Source organism: Musca domestica, unplaced genomic scaffold (genome assembly GCF_030504385.1).
Source record: "Musca domestica strain aabys unplaced genomic scaffold, Musca_domestica.polishedcontigs.V.1.1 15, whole genome shotgun sequence".
NCBI lineage: Eukaryota > Metazoa > Arthropoda > Insecta > Diptera > Muscidae > Musca > Musca domestica.
This window is the reverse complement of record NW_026712207.1, coordinates 10971413-10986231: the sequence shown is the minus strand read 5'-3', so window position 1 is coordinate 10986231 and position 14819 is coordinate 10971413.

Genomic DNA, 14819 nt, shown 5'->3' with positions numbered 1-14819 from the left:
TTTTTTATTATTTCATTTTTTTTTTTTTTTTTTTGGCAAATACATACATATTTGATCATCTAGATTTTCCTGTTTCATCAAAATTGGCGGAATTAAAATTAAATTCTATTCGATAAGAACATACGCACACATGCACATTCGTCTACACACACACACACACATATTATGCCTTTGAGCAAATCTACCCCCCATAGCCAACATGGCATCAAAATCGCCAATCAATCCTCTTTGTGGCTAAGTGTGCGTGTGAAATTAATACCGAAATTCCATCTTATTTACAGCTAATCGCCTATTTACGAAATTTTAAACAATTGGCATGTGTGTGTTTGTAATCCAGGAAATCCGCTGAAATTGAAATAGATAAATATTTTATTTTTGCCACATTAAAAATATTTCCAAGTGAATCATTTTAATTAAAACCAACGACATAAAATTGAATTCCGTTTAAGGCATTTTTTGGCAGTTATTTAAGCAGGGATTGTGGAAAATAAAATTCTATAAAATCAGTTGGATCCTCTATATTCAATGACAATCTCCAGAAATATTTAAAATTTGAAATATCAAATCTTTATCTCTAATATTTTCAAAATTGCCACAAACCCTTCATCTTCGAAATACCCGAATCTTGAAATGTTTTAATTTTTTTTTTAAGAATTTCCTTAACAATATTTTTGAGGAACTCTCAACGGCATAAGAATCCAATGCCAACTTATCTCGTATTCGGAAACGAGCACGGAATTTTTATACCCTCCACCATTCTATGGAAGGTATATTAGCTTTGTCATTCTGTATGTAACTCCTCGAAATATTCAGAATAGACCTTCCAAGGTATATATATTCTGGATCAGCGTAAAATTCTAAGACGATCTAGCAGTGTCCGTCTGTCTGTTGTAATCACGCTATCTTTCGAACTAATTGAGATTGAAGGCTAAAATTTTGAATACATGCATAGCTTACCAGTAGGCAGGTTAAGTTCGCAAATGGGCCATGTCAGTCCATGTTTTCATATAGCCCCCATATAAAGGTACTTCCCGATATTCGTTTTTTTAGGATTTTTGCGACATTATTCACCGGAAATGTTACAAATTTCGTATTTAAAGTTCGTAATGGGTACTAGAACCTCTGGCAAAAAATTTCGTATGCAGGCCCACGTCTTCGTGTTGCCCCGATATAACGGCACCTCCCGATATTCCGTATTTTCATGATTTTATCGACATTATTTACCGGAATTATTTCAAATTTCGTATTTAAAGTTCGTAATGGGTACTACAGCCTATTAAAAAAATTTCGTAAGCAGGTCCACGTCTTCGTATGGTCCCATATATTTTCAGATTTTTTTTAATTATCAATTTCTTTCCAAATGGTGGAGGGTATTAAAAGTTCGGGCCGGCCAAACCTAGCGTGTTAATAGCCTACACCACAAAGTGGTCAGGGTATTATGTCTTTGTGCATTTGTTTGTAACAGGCAAAAGGAAACGAGATAGACCCATAGTTTCTTATGATGATCTGCTTAGAATCAGATTCTGAGTCGATCTATGCATGTCCGTCCGTCCGTCTGTCCATGTATTTTAGTGAACAAAGTACATATCGCATTTATTACCCGGCCCATGTGAAATTTTGCACAAATCATTTGTTTTCCCAAGGACGAACCCTATTGAAATTGGAGATAATCGGTAAAAATTTAAATATAGCTCCCATATATATATTCGTCCGGTTTGCCTTTCATTGTGCACCAAACGTGTAATATCAGTCCGAATAGTATGGAATTTTGCACATACAACCAAACTAGGCCTGAAAATAAGTATGTTAAATTTGATCGAAATCGGTTCAGATATAGCTATAGCTCCGATATATATATTGTTCATCCGATTTGTCACTTTTAGTCCTCCACAGCCGTTATATGCACTCTGTAACAACAATATTAGGGGAAATATATCAAATACAGCTCAGAAATACATTTGCAAAATTTTATAGAGATCTGTTCGGATTTGGATATATCTCCCATATATAACTTCGTCCGATTTACCTTTTATTGTGCACCAAACGTCAAATATTTGCCCAAATAGTATGGTATTCGGCACTTACGACCGAAATGAGTCTAGAAGCAAGTATGTCAAATTTGGTGAAGATCGGCTCAGACATAGCTATAGCTCCCATATATATTGTTCATACGATTTTTTATATTTGTTACCAACAGCCGCAATATGCACTCCGTAACAACGATATTCAGGGAAATATATCAAATGCAGCTCAGAAATATCTTTGCCAAATTTTATCAAGTTCGGTTCAGATTCGCATATAGCTCCCACATATATCAAATGGGCAATACAAGTCCGAATTTAAAAGATACAAATGCTTCGGCATATTTTGTCTTCCGAACTTTAAATTATAATTATAATCATAGCGTGTATGATTGAATTTTCCCATAAAAAATCTTATTTGTTAAGTGGAGCTCTACTAAATTAGCAAAGTGGTATAGGGTATCATAAAGTCGGCCGCGCCCGACTTTAAGACTTTCTTTACTGGTTTTTTCTTGGAAATTTTAATAATACACATTTATGGACTGTTTGGGCTGCAATCGTGGATTTTTTAAAATATATTTTAGTGGACCATTATCGTCAATTTATTTATTTATTTTTTTCTTTTTTGAGAAATTATTGTTGTGGATATATAGAATATTCTTTCTTGCCATAAATATATTGTGAGAGGATGTCATATCCGTAATCGTATTTTTTTAAAGTATATTGTCAAGAAACTTTAAAATCTATATTCATAGAATTTGTAACATTTTCCCACAAATAATTCTTCCTGAAATCAAAATGTAAGGTTCTACCTTTATGAAATCAGGACTTTAAATAAACTTATGATTAACTACAGCATGAGTAATCTAATTTCGTTTTATTTCACAATTGTATTTTTTAATTAATCACAAACATTTATCAATCTTATCAAATGAGTTATGATTTCGGTGCATGGGTATTGGACTCGACATTTTACAAAACAAAAGGCGATGTCAGCAATTAACGAGGATAAGTATTTATGAATGACTTTAAACCCCTACTGCACAACAAAAAAAAAAAAAAAAACATATAAATATATATTAAAAAATAATAATCTGAAGGTCTTTACATATACAAACAGATATGTGTACATGAGTGCCTGCCTGCATTCTGATCATCGAAAGTGTGAATTTCAATATTAATGATTGCGTATTAAAAAAAAAACAATTCCTTATTTTACAAAAGTACTTTGACTTGCAGCGCTTGATATTAACGACTTGTGTCAATGGCATGTTGTGATTTTATGTGAATATATTTTTGAAAATAAATTTTGTTTTTATAAATTTTATTTTTATTTTTATATACTGCATGAAATAAAGAAGAGACAAATACTTTGTAAATTCTCGACACTTTGCTATTTTTTCAAAGTTAAAAGTAGATAATTGGAAGAATAAAAATCCGATAAAATAAATCATATTTTCTTTTTTTTTTTTTTTGTTTCGAGATATTTAAATAAAAAAAATCAAAATTTTTGAATAAAAACAAATTCTCTAGTTCCAAGATTAATATAAATCTCGCTTAATATAAGTCTTCGATCGAAATTTGTATTAACTTGGGAACTAGAAAATTTACCAGGAAATCCTTGGAAAAAGCTCACGATTTCTATGATCTCCGTTCAAGAGATTCTTGAAACGAATTTCTTAAGAAATCAATGATTATTTACCAGGAAGTCCTTGGAAATATCAACTATTTACATGAGTTTAGGTCACAAGGTTCTACAAAGGAATTCTTAATGAATATGACAGATTTCGGTAAGGAGTTTTTCAAAAAAAAAAATTGTTTTTTAGGAAAAGCCTTGTACAAATATTAAAAAAAACGAATTAATATATATTTTCTTTAAAAAAATTGACAATTTTTAGTACAGGGAATTTTTGCTTATGTTCAAGACATTTGTCCAGATGATTTTAAAAATTATTCTTAAAACATCCACGATTTGTTTTTACAGGGAAATCTTAAGACATCTACGATTTTCATGAGTTTCCATCAATCTGTCCTACCAAGAATTTTCTAAAAAAAATCACAACAATTCACATGTTTCGACTGGGAAGTTCTTGATTTTTTTCTTGGAAACCTTCATTGACGGTTTTCGACCTTGTGAAAAACATTCCGAAATTGTCAGACTTCATCTTCTCTTTAATTCAGATATTTGGTTCAGGTTATCCATAAAATAATTTTCATAAACAAATCACGATTTTCGGTAGCAATGTCCTTGGTTTCCCCAAAAAAGGCATATGTTCATGACAACGTTATAAAAAAAAAAATCTAAAAAATCCGCAACTTTTCGGTCGCATTTTCCCTGAAAATATGTCGTAAAAACCGCTTTTCAGTCATGTGGTCCTCGAACAATTTTTTAAAAAATATTCGAACTTTGTTTAAGTCATTGTAAGCTAAATGTTCGGCCCGGCCTAATACCCTCCACCATTTGGAACGAATTTTAAATCTTAAAAATACCGAATGTAGCTGTTATGTTAGGGTCTCTACGACGTGAACCTACATAGGCTTTGTTTGTCATAAACCATTATAATAATCAAATTCGCAACTTGAAATAAACCGTGAATAATGTAGCTAAAAGCATGAAAATATCGTATATAAGGAGGTAACGTTGTATCGGAGCTATACGAAGACCTGGAGCTGCATAGACAATTTTCTGTCACAGGCTGAATCATCCATTATGAAATTCAGATACAAATTTTGAAACAATTCCGGTGAATAATATCGCTACAATCATCAAAATACCGAATATAGGTACCGTTATATGGGGGCTATACGAAGACGTGGACCTGCACAGACAATCTTCTGTCATTGGCTGTAATACAATTAGCCCCGTTATATATGGGCTATACCAAGATGTGGACCCACATGGCACATTTTCAATGCCAAAAGTCATGCTGACATGATATAGATTTGAGTCAAATTTTATCAATCTACTTTATTTCGTTTGGAAGCTAGAGTTATTTCCACAGACGGATAGATAGACATACGGACGGACGCTAAATCAACATAGAATTTTATGCTAATCAACATATATACTTTGTGGAGTATAAACGGAATGACAAACCTTATATACCCTCCTCACTATGGTGGAGCATATAAAAAAGCAGTAAGTTCAGCCGGGCCGAACTTTGAATACCCTCTCGTATTTTGGAACGAATTTGGATTTTTTAAAATAAAATCCGATAACAATTCTTCCTGCATACGCACTTTTTTGTCATATGCTGTAGTATCCATTACGAACTTCAAATACGAAATTTGTAACAACTACAGTGTATAATATTTTTAAAATCATAAAAAACCGAATATCAGTTACCGTTATATGGGGGTATAATATCGTGGACATATATAGACAATTCTCTTCCAGGGAGTAAAGTACTCAGAAGGAACTCGTTGCGTGAATTCGGTGACAATTCCATTGAAAAATGTGGCTACAATCATCAAAATACCGAATATCAGGAGGTACCGCTGTATGGGGGATATACGACTTATATAGACAATTCTCTTACAGGCGGTATAGTGCCCTCAAAGAACCCCTTTTGTAGAGTTTCGAACAATTATATTTAAAAATAAATCATCAAAATACCGAATATAGGGAGGTACCGTTATATGGGGGATATACGATATCGTGGACCTATATAGACAATTCTCTTCCAGAGAGTAAAGTTCTTAGACGGAACTCCTTGTGTGGAATTTCAGACAATTCTATTAAAAAATGTGGCTACAATCATATAAATACCGATTATCGGGAGGTGCCGAGAGGGGACATACAATATCGTGGACCATTATAGAAAATTTTCTTCCAGGGAGCAAAGAACTCTGAAAGAACTCCTTGTGTGAATTCGGTGACAATTCCATTGAAAAATGTGGCTTAAATCGTGAACATATAGGGACAATTCGCTTCCAAGGAGAAAAGTACTCAGAACGAACTCCTTGTGCGGAATTTCAGACAATTCCATAAAAAAGTGTAGCTACAATTATCAAAATACCGAATATCGGGAGGTACCGTTAATCCCCTAATATACGATATCGTGGACCTATATAAAAAATTACCTTTCAGATGATTACTCTTTGTTTAGAATTTCAAATGAAAAATGTGGCGGCTATGCGATATCATGGACCGATATAGCTCATCTTCGAACTTGACCTGCCTGCAGACAAAACACATATCGGTGCAAAATGTTAGCTTCCTATCTTTATTCGTTTTGACCCTAGCGTGATTACAACAGACGGAAAGAAAAACAGGGCTAAATTATTATTATTTCGATGAGTTACAAACGGAATGATGAACTTAATATACCCTCCATGGAGGGTGGAGGGTATAAAAATCCACGATTTTCGGTAAAATGGTCCTAAGTTATTACTTGAAAACTCAACAATTTTGAGTCAGAGGATTCTTGGATTTTTTTTTCTAAAAAAAAATACAACACTTCTGTTCGGGAAAAAATGTTAATGAAAATTCGTAATTTTCTTTCAGATGTTTCTTAAAACTATTTTAGGAAAAAAATCACAATTATTGTCCAGGAAACCCTTGTAAAAAATATTTTTCAACATTCAAATGTAGAAAAAAATACCTTTGAAAGAAAATTGGACCCAGATCGAAGACCTATAAAATAGACAGGCTGTATATTAATCTGATATCGCAATTTATATAATTTCAATACAAGCATTGGTTTTCGAATCGAATTTTCAACAAATTCCTTTTTCCTCTAGAAAAGAGATGCCTAACAATTTCTACATACTCAAATAGAGGTTGACCCAATTACAGAGATTTAAATATGGCAAATCAAGTCACATAATTCCTGTCTTACCGTTAGTTTTTTAATTATTTCAAGAAAATTGCGTTCTATGTTTTTTTCTCAAATGAAACAACATTTTTATGACATTTTTATTAGCTTCAGCTTTCTTTAAAATCGTTCTGCTAATGGAATAAATGACATGACATAACTAAAATTTGATCCTGTTTATTTTTCCAAAAACAAATCACATTTCAATTTATAGTTTCATAGATTATGTATTCACTTCGATTCTATTAACGATCATCACTGACTGGACCAATTAATTTAAAAGTGGATGTGTATCATTTCATAGTCGAAATTGTTGAATATTCAAAATCTATCGACGATTAAATAACCTTTAAGTGTAGTTTTCTACAAACATAGCAATTTTTTCGTGCAATTTAAATTATGCCATAAACATAATTTAATTATAGAAGAATATTTAACAATAGAGAAAAGAAAACAGAAATTCTGAATATATACATTTTTTTAAATTTATTTTAAACGTGAAGGTCATGCGTGGACAAAATATGGGCATTGGCTGGCAAAAATCATTGATCTAAAAAACCGAACGAATCTTAAACACCACCACTACTGTATCATATTCGTACTGGGGTGATAAATATGTCACTCTCGAAAAAAAACGTCGGAAAAAACAACATTGCGATTTGTCACGACATCGGGGAAAACAAGTTAATTTCATCACATTCCTTTTTGCATCAAAAAAAAAAAAAAAATAACAACAAAGAGAGGAAAAAATCATGAAAATAAAATAAATCCAAAAAATCGATCGATTTAACGCTTAAATGGTAGCAGTGGTGTTGGTATGAATGAATGAATGTATTTCGAAGATATACTTAAATGACCTCAGTTTGTTTTGTTCGTCGCATTGTTTTTAGTTTTTGTTGTTGGCTCGTTGCTAATGACCGTACCGTACCATACAACACATACATGTTCGATCTCATTTAAATATAATTTACGCATTGTCGCCCACATCCAGGCGAATGTACTGAGGCATATATTTCGTACACACACATACACAATTATAATGTCATCTTCACACAGTTAGTTGCCTTTATACGTGGACACATTTCAAGCTGTTTTAAAGTATATTGAAAATGAAAACGAAATTCAATCCTTGTGTCTGGTTGCTGTTGTTGTTGCTGCTGCTTCTGCTGTTGTACTTGTTGTCCAATATCAGGAGCAGGCTGCCAGCTGTTTTGCGACCTACTAAAAATTACATCTTGTTTTAATTGAAATTCGTGGCTTTGTTAACGAATCTCTTTTTGGATGACCTTATACCCAAAAATATAAAAATATATAAATAAATGTTTAATTTTAATATGTAAAATTACAAATTATGTGAAGCTGAAATTTGGTTGATTTTCGGGGAAATGAAAATTTATAATATTTTTGAAACATCCCATAAAATTTCTAATGCAATCTTCCACCAAGGGAAGGGCAAGTTCCTCCCTCTTCCACACTTTTGGATTAAGATTCCCCGGAATCCGTGCATTATAGATATATAGTGTCTTTGGCGATATTACAGATAAAAATGGAAGAATTATTTTGATATAAGATTTGAACCTCGAACGAGTCAACCATGGGGCCTTTTTTGTTAAAAACTCCCTTAAGGGGACCGTAGCAAGCCAGATACAACTCAAAACCAGTAAGAAAAAGTCAAAAGTCGGACGAGTTCCCGTAACAAAATTATTTATTTGAAGTAGATCATATCACCTATCAACATCTGGCTTTAGATCAATTAAAATTTGGTTTCAGAGAGAACTAATATATTTGGGGGCATATCCAAATCTGCCTGCAGACAAAACACATATCGGTGCAAAATGTTAGCTTCCTATCTTTATTCGTTTTGACCCTAGCGTGATTACAACAGACGGAAAGAAAAACAGGGCTAAATTATTATTATTTCGATGAGTTACAAACGGAATGATGAACTTAATATACCCTCCATGGAGGGTGGAGGGTATAAAAATCCACGATTTTCGGTAAAATGGTCCTAAGTTATTACTTGAAAACTCAACAATTTTGAGTCAGAGGATTCTTGGATTTTTTTTTCTAAAAAAAAATACAACACTTCTGTTCGGGAAAAAATGTTAATGAAAATTCGTAATTTTCTTTCAGATGTTTCTTAAAACTATTTTAGGAAAAAAATCACAATTATTGTCCAGGAAACCCTTGTAAAAAATATTTTTCAACATTCAAATGTAGAAAAAAATACCTTTGAAAGAAAATTGGACCCAGATCGATTTTCACTAAATTTGACCAGACATTTTTGTCTTTTATACCAAATAACATTGTTATACTCGTAGAGCGCTTTCAGAAGGATTATATTAAAAAAAATATTTTTATCGGAGCCGAGCTCCACCAAATTTAAGCCTACGTCCCAAAATTCACTCCATTTGGGTTGATATTAGCCATTTAGTGCACAATAAACCTGAAATCGGATTAAGGATATATATCCAAATCTAAGCCGATTTCGATAAAATTTGGGAAAAAGTATTTCCAAGCTCTACAAGGTATCTGGTATTAAATACCATTGTTGTCGAATGCATATTACAGATGTTAGGGACTTAAACACCAAATCGGATGAAATATATATATATGGAAGCTATAGCTATATCCCAACCGATTTTCTTTGATGTACTTACTTCAAGACTGAGTTCGGTGGGATGTACCAAAATTCAGGTCAGTGGGACTGATATTGAAATCGGTTAAAGATATATATGGGAAATACATCCAAATCAGAACCGATCTTGATACAATTTTGCAGAGGTATTTCTGGGCTGTATCTGAAATCTGCTACCAAATATCATTCTAGTAGGATGCATATTACGGAACTATAGCTATATCCCAACCGATTTGATGTACTTACTTCTAGACTGAATTCAGTCGGATGTACCAAAAATGCAGGTCATTTGGACTGATATTGACCATTTGGTGCACAATTAACCCGAAATCGGTTGAAAATAGGGTTCGTCCTTGCACCAAACAAATATGGCTCCCTATATTCGGTATTTTGCTGATTTCAGAGACTTTATTAACCGGATTTGTTTCAATTTTCGTTTTTGAAGTTCATAATGGGTAATTCAGTCTATGACCGAAAATCTATGCAGGTCCAGGTATTCGCATAGCCCCCATATAACAGTACCTCCCTATATTCGGTATTTTGATGACTTTAGCGACATTATTCACCGTAACTGTTTCAAGTTTCGTTTTCATTTATCTGGTATTTTTCAACGATTAGTTCAAGAAATAGTTCAAGTTCCTTCGAAATGGTGAAAGGTATTAAAAGTTCGGCCCGGTCGACTTTATGTGCTTTTTTACTTGTTATATCCCACCCTGTGGTACAAGGTATTATGTCTTTGTGCATTTATAAACCCATAGTTCCTTTCGAAGATCTCTATAAAATTAGTCGATTTCTGCATGTCCATTCGTTTGTTCATGTTGTTTTGTAAAAAAAAATGTCCAGGTCGTATTTAATATCCGATCGAGATGAAATTTTCCAAAAGCCTTTTGAATGTTGCGGACCATATTAAAATTGGAGATAATCGGCCGTACTTTAGATATCCAATACATGTATTTTATTTTAGTAGAGATCGATTCCGAATAGGATATACCTCTCATTCGATTTCAAATTATAACTGCTCTAAACCCATAATATGCATTAAAACCCGATCGTAATTGATATTATCAACCTACATAACTTCGCAATATAATTTTTTATTTGTCTTACGTACGTCTACTTAATCTGCATCGTGGTGTAGGGTATTATACAGTCCGCCCCGCCCGATTTTCAAATTTAGCAACAGGTTGATGTGTTAATTATGCCACCCCTGTGACAGTATCAATCAGCCAACTTTCTACATTCCATTAATCACACTCATACTCCTGCCCACAAAAAAAGAGTACAGGAATCACAAATCGAGATATCGAATTACAACAAAACAACATAACAATAATGTCCAGTTCAAATGTCAGCGAATTAATAATGGAATCATGTGATGCCGACGAGCGTGGAGTCGTGATAAATATTACTGACATTTATATGACAATGTTCGAGTTATTGACATAGACGGGATTCCGATTTCATGTACCAACAACAAAATAACCCATTTATTCAAATGGTGAGAAATGATGTTCAGAGTAGCACAACAAACACACACACACAATAACTACACACAGAAATGCAATGTTCGCTTAGCCATGTTATTCGGTTGTGGTCGCCGGTGGGAGATGGCGCTGATGATGCCTACTCAGCTGGCCGTTTGACAATATGCCTGGCTTTTCCAATGAAACACTCTGTCTATCTGTCTGTCTGTCGAGCGTCAATTCTACATAGAAAACAAGTTTCTCATTTGTAATATGGAAAACTAACAATAACGCCAGCGACAACAACAACAGAAGCAACAACACCATGAATATTACACAAAATATGCAACAAATCATCAGCATCGTCATCTCGACCTTTCAATGACAATGACACATAAAATTTATTGTGAGAATAATAAAATATTTAAAAATGACAATTTTAACACCCCACTCCGGTGATAAATGTAAAAGTCCAATGAACTTCAAATCGTTTTAATTATTATTCAGATGTTTTGTTGTTATTGTGATATTATTGAAATTAATCGATTTTATAGATGTTATTTGGAGTTGACTTTAATCGTTTTCTTTAGTTATGACACACTACTGTGACAAACCTTGGTTGTGGGAAAGTCCAAGTTAGAGGGCAACTATTTTTGTCGTGACACACATTTTTTTGATTTCAGAGATTTTCAAATTTTTTTCTAAGAAATTGGCAACCTTTTTGAGTTGTGTTGGCTGTAAATAGGTATGTTGGGGTATTTTATTAACACTAATATCTCAGAGTGTTTACTATGGCGATGAAATTTGGGACTTTAACAGGACTTTATTTGAACTTCAATTGTGGTCCACTAATGTGGGATTTGATTAAAATACAGTAAAAATGCGATAAAAATACTTATCTGACAAAAAAAACTAGTTAAATAGTATAAGTCGGATTTTCCGACAAATGTATACCCAATGTCTTGAGTTATGATTATTCGGCGCCGTGTCATAATCTCCATTACAATTATGGGGATTTTTTTTGGGTCATAACCCCATTATTGAATGGGAGCCGTTGGCCAATATTGTCCAATTCTAATCGACCTAAGTCTGATATAAATTAATGCTTGAGGTACTATTATTCGAAATCATAAATTCTGATAAATCACATCAAATATAAAAAGTTGTATAGAATCGCCGACTTGTTTCGCAAGCTATGACAGATATAGGTATTGGAAATTGTGACCCTTTGTGGGTGAGATACCAGAACGGGTTGGCAGATATCTATCACCTTCACAGCAGATCTTGTGTTAGTAAAAAACTGGTATGTGTGAAAATTCATGAGTACCGCATGCTTATTTCGGAGTTTATGATCCTTTTTGTTTACTCAAAGTGTTGAGCCTTTGTGGAAGACTGAAGGACTGATCCGATTTCTACTATCTTTAAAGGAAATCTTGGGTTGTTGAAATATTGTGATTTGCCAAGTCTTAATGGAATCAGATGTTAATTTCGCGTTTTATGAGCTTCATGGATATTAACATTTTAGACACTTTCCGGGGGAAGAACTTGATGTAGTGGACCGATATACCATCTTCATAGAAGACCTTGTATTTGTAGAAATAATTAGATGTGTAAAATATTAAGGGAACCGGATACTTTTTTCGGATTTTATAATCGTTTTGGTTAATCAAAATGTTGACCCAGAGGGAGTCGACCGATATATTCCATCTTCACAGCAGACCTTGGGTTAAAAATATTGAAATGCGTGTAATTTCGTAATCGTAGGTACAAGAAAGATATTACCCATCTCCGAACTCGATCTATGTTTGATAATAATATTACGATGTACCAAGTTTGGACCAAGTCGGATACTCTAGTCGAGTGTTATCGTGCGCACCAGCCAACCAGCAAGACAGACGGACGGACATCGCTAAATCTACTCCAAATGTCCTGAAACGAATTTGGTCCAAAGAGACCTAGGGTCTAAAACCGTCATTTTGATGAGGCACGTTTTGGCCGTATTAAATGATATATTCCCTCTGTAGCCTTATGGCTGAGGGTATAAAAATATAAAGAATTCATTATCAATACTAGCTTCGGAGAAACTACTTTTTCTTTCTTCAGAAAATAGTAAAAACTACGCATTTTTCGAAATGAGAAAAGATTATTCGTCCTCAGGATCACCTCACGCATATATTTTCTAATATTTTTAGTTACATTTTTTTTTATTTGTATAATTCGATAGTGAATTTCATAATTTTTGCCAGACGACCTTGAAAGAACATTTTCAATAAAACTTCAAAAAATGTCGATGTACCTAAAACTCAAGGGGTAGAAAAAATCTTCAAAAAATTAATGACTTCAGAAAAAAATACTTGAATAAGGCCATAAAACCTAATAGACAACTGTTTTTGGAAAATCCATGACTTTGGTTCAGCAAACATTTTCTTAAAAACTCTATTTTTTTGGTCCGGGAAGACCCTCAGAATATGTTCTCAACTATGATTGTATCTCTCAAAGCCTCACTAAAATATTATGCTTCTCTTCTCAAAAACCTGAAAATTTTATCTGGGAAGACATTGTAAAAATTTGGAAAACATTTTTAAATCCTTAATTTTTGTCCGAGAAAAAAACCAAAAAAATTGTTTCTAAGGATTTATGTCAAGAGGTCCTTGAAAAAAATTTTCGAAAAAATATGCGATTTTTGCACAGGACTACAAGCCAAAAATATTCTAAAAATAATCCAACATATTTACCCGAGAAACCTTGTAAATATATTCCTTAAAAATCTTAGTTCTTTGGTTAAGAGTTCTTTGAGAATTTTTCTTAAAAATCCGCAATTTTTTATTCAGAAAGATATTCTAGGAAAATCTAAAAAATCCCCAATATTGGTCAGAAGTCCTCTATTTTTGTCCAAGAAAAATCCTAAGCCTTTAATTTTTAAAATCCAAAAATTTTGAAAATATTTCCTAAAAAATTCACGATTTTTGCAAAGGGTGTAATTCAAAAAATATTCCTAAAAAAAAATCCAACACACTTGTCCGGTAGACCTCATTAATATATTCTTTAAAAATCTAAATTTTTGGTTGGGAGTTCCTTGAACCATTTTCTTATAAATCCGAAATTTTATCCAGAAAGACATTCTAAAAAAGTTCAAAAATTCGCAATTTTATTAAAGAGAAACCACCAAAAATTGTTTTAAAAATGTAAGGATTTAGGTCAGGAGATCCTTGAAAAAAGGGTATTGGGTCAGAATTTCCCGCATTTTTTAAAAAAAAAATTTTAGGAAGATTATACAAAAAAATACTCAAAAATCCAGGTCCTTGAATTGAATCTCCGAATCTCCTCATCTTCTCTTGGAAAATTTTCCAAAGGAAGGGCCTTCAAAAACTTGTTCTTATAAAATTCACGGTTGTTGTCCGTAAAGATCTTGTAAGAATATTCTTAAAATACCAAGGATTCTGGACAGCAGGCAATTTTCTTTTTTAAAATTCACGGTGTTGTCCAGGAAGATCTTCGTAAAATTTTGACAAAAATCTAAAGTTTTTAGTTTTTAGGTAGCGGATAAGGATTTAGGTCCTTGGAAATGTTTTTTTAAAGATTTGCGATTTTTAACCAGCACCAAAAATCCGCAATTTTGGACAGAAGTCCTTTTATAAATCCTCAGTTTTTTGTAAAGGAAACCCCCAAATATATTGTTTTAAAAATGTAAGGGCTTTGGGCAGGATGTCCTTGGAAAAACTTTCTTAAAAGTCCACTATTTTTTGTCCAGGAGGACATTCTAAAAAATATTCTTGAAAATACAAGACATTTGTCTGGGAGACCTCAAAACATTTGTCTGGGAGACCTCAAATAAATTCTTAAAAAGTCCAAGTTTTCGGTCGGAATTTCCCTAAAATGT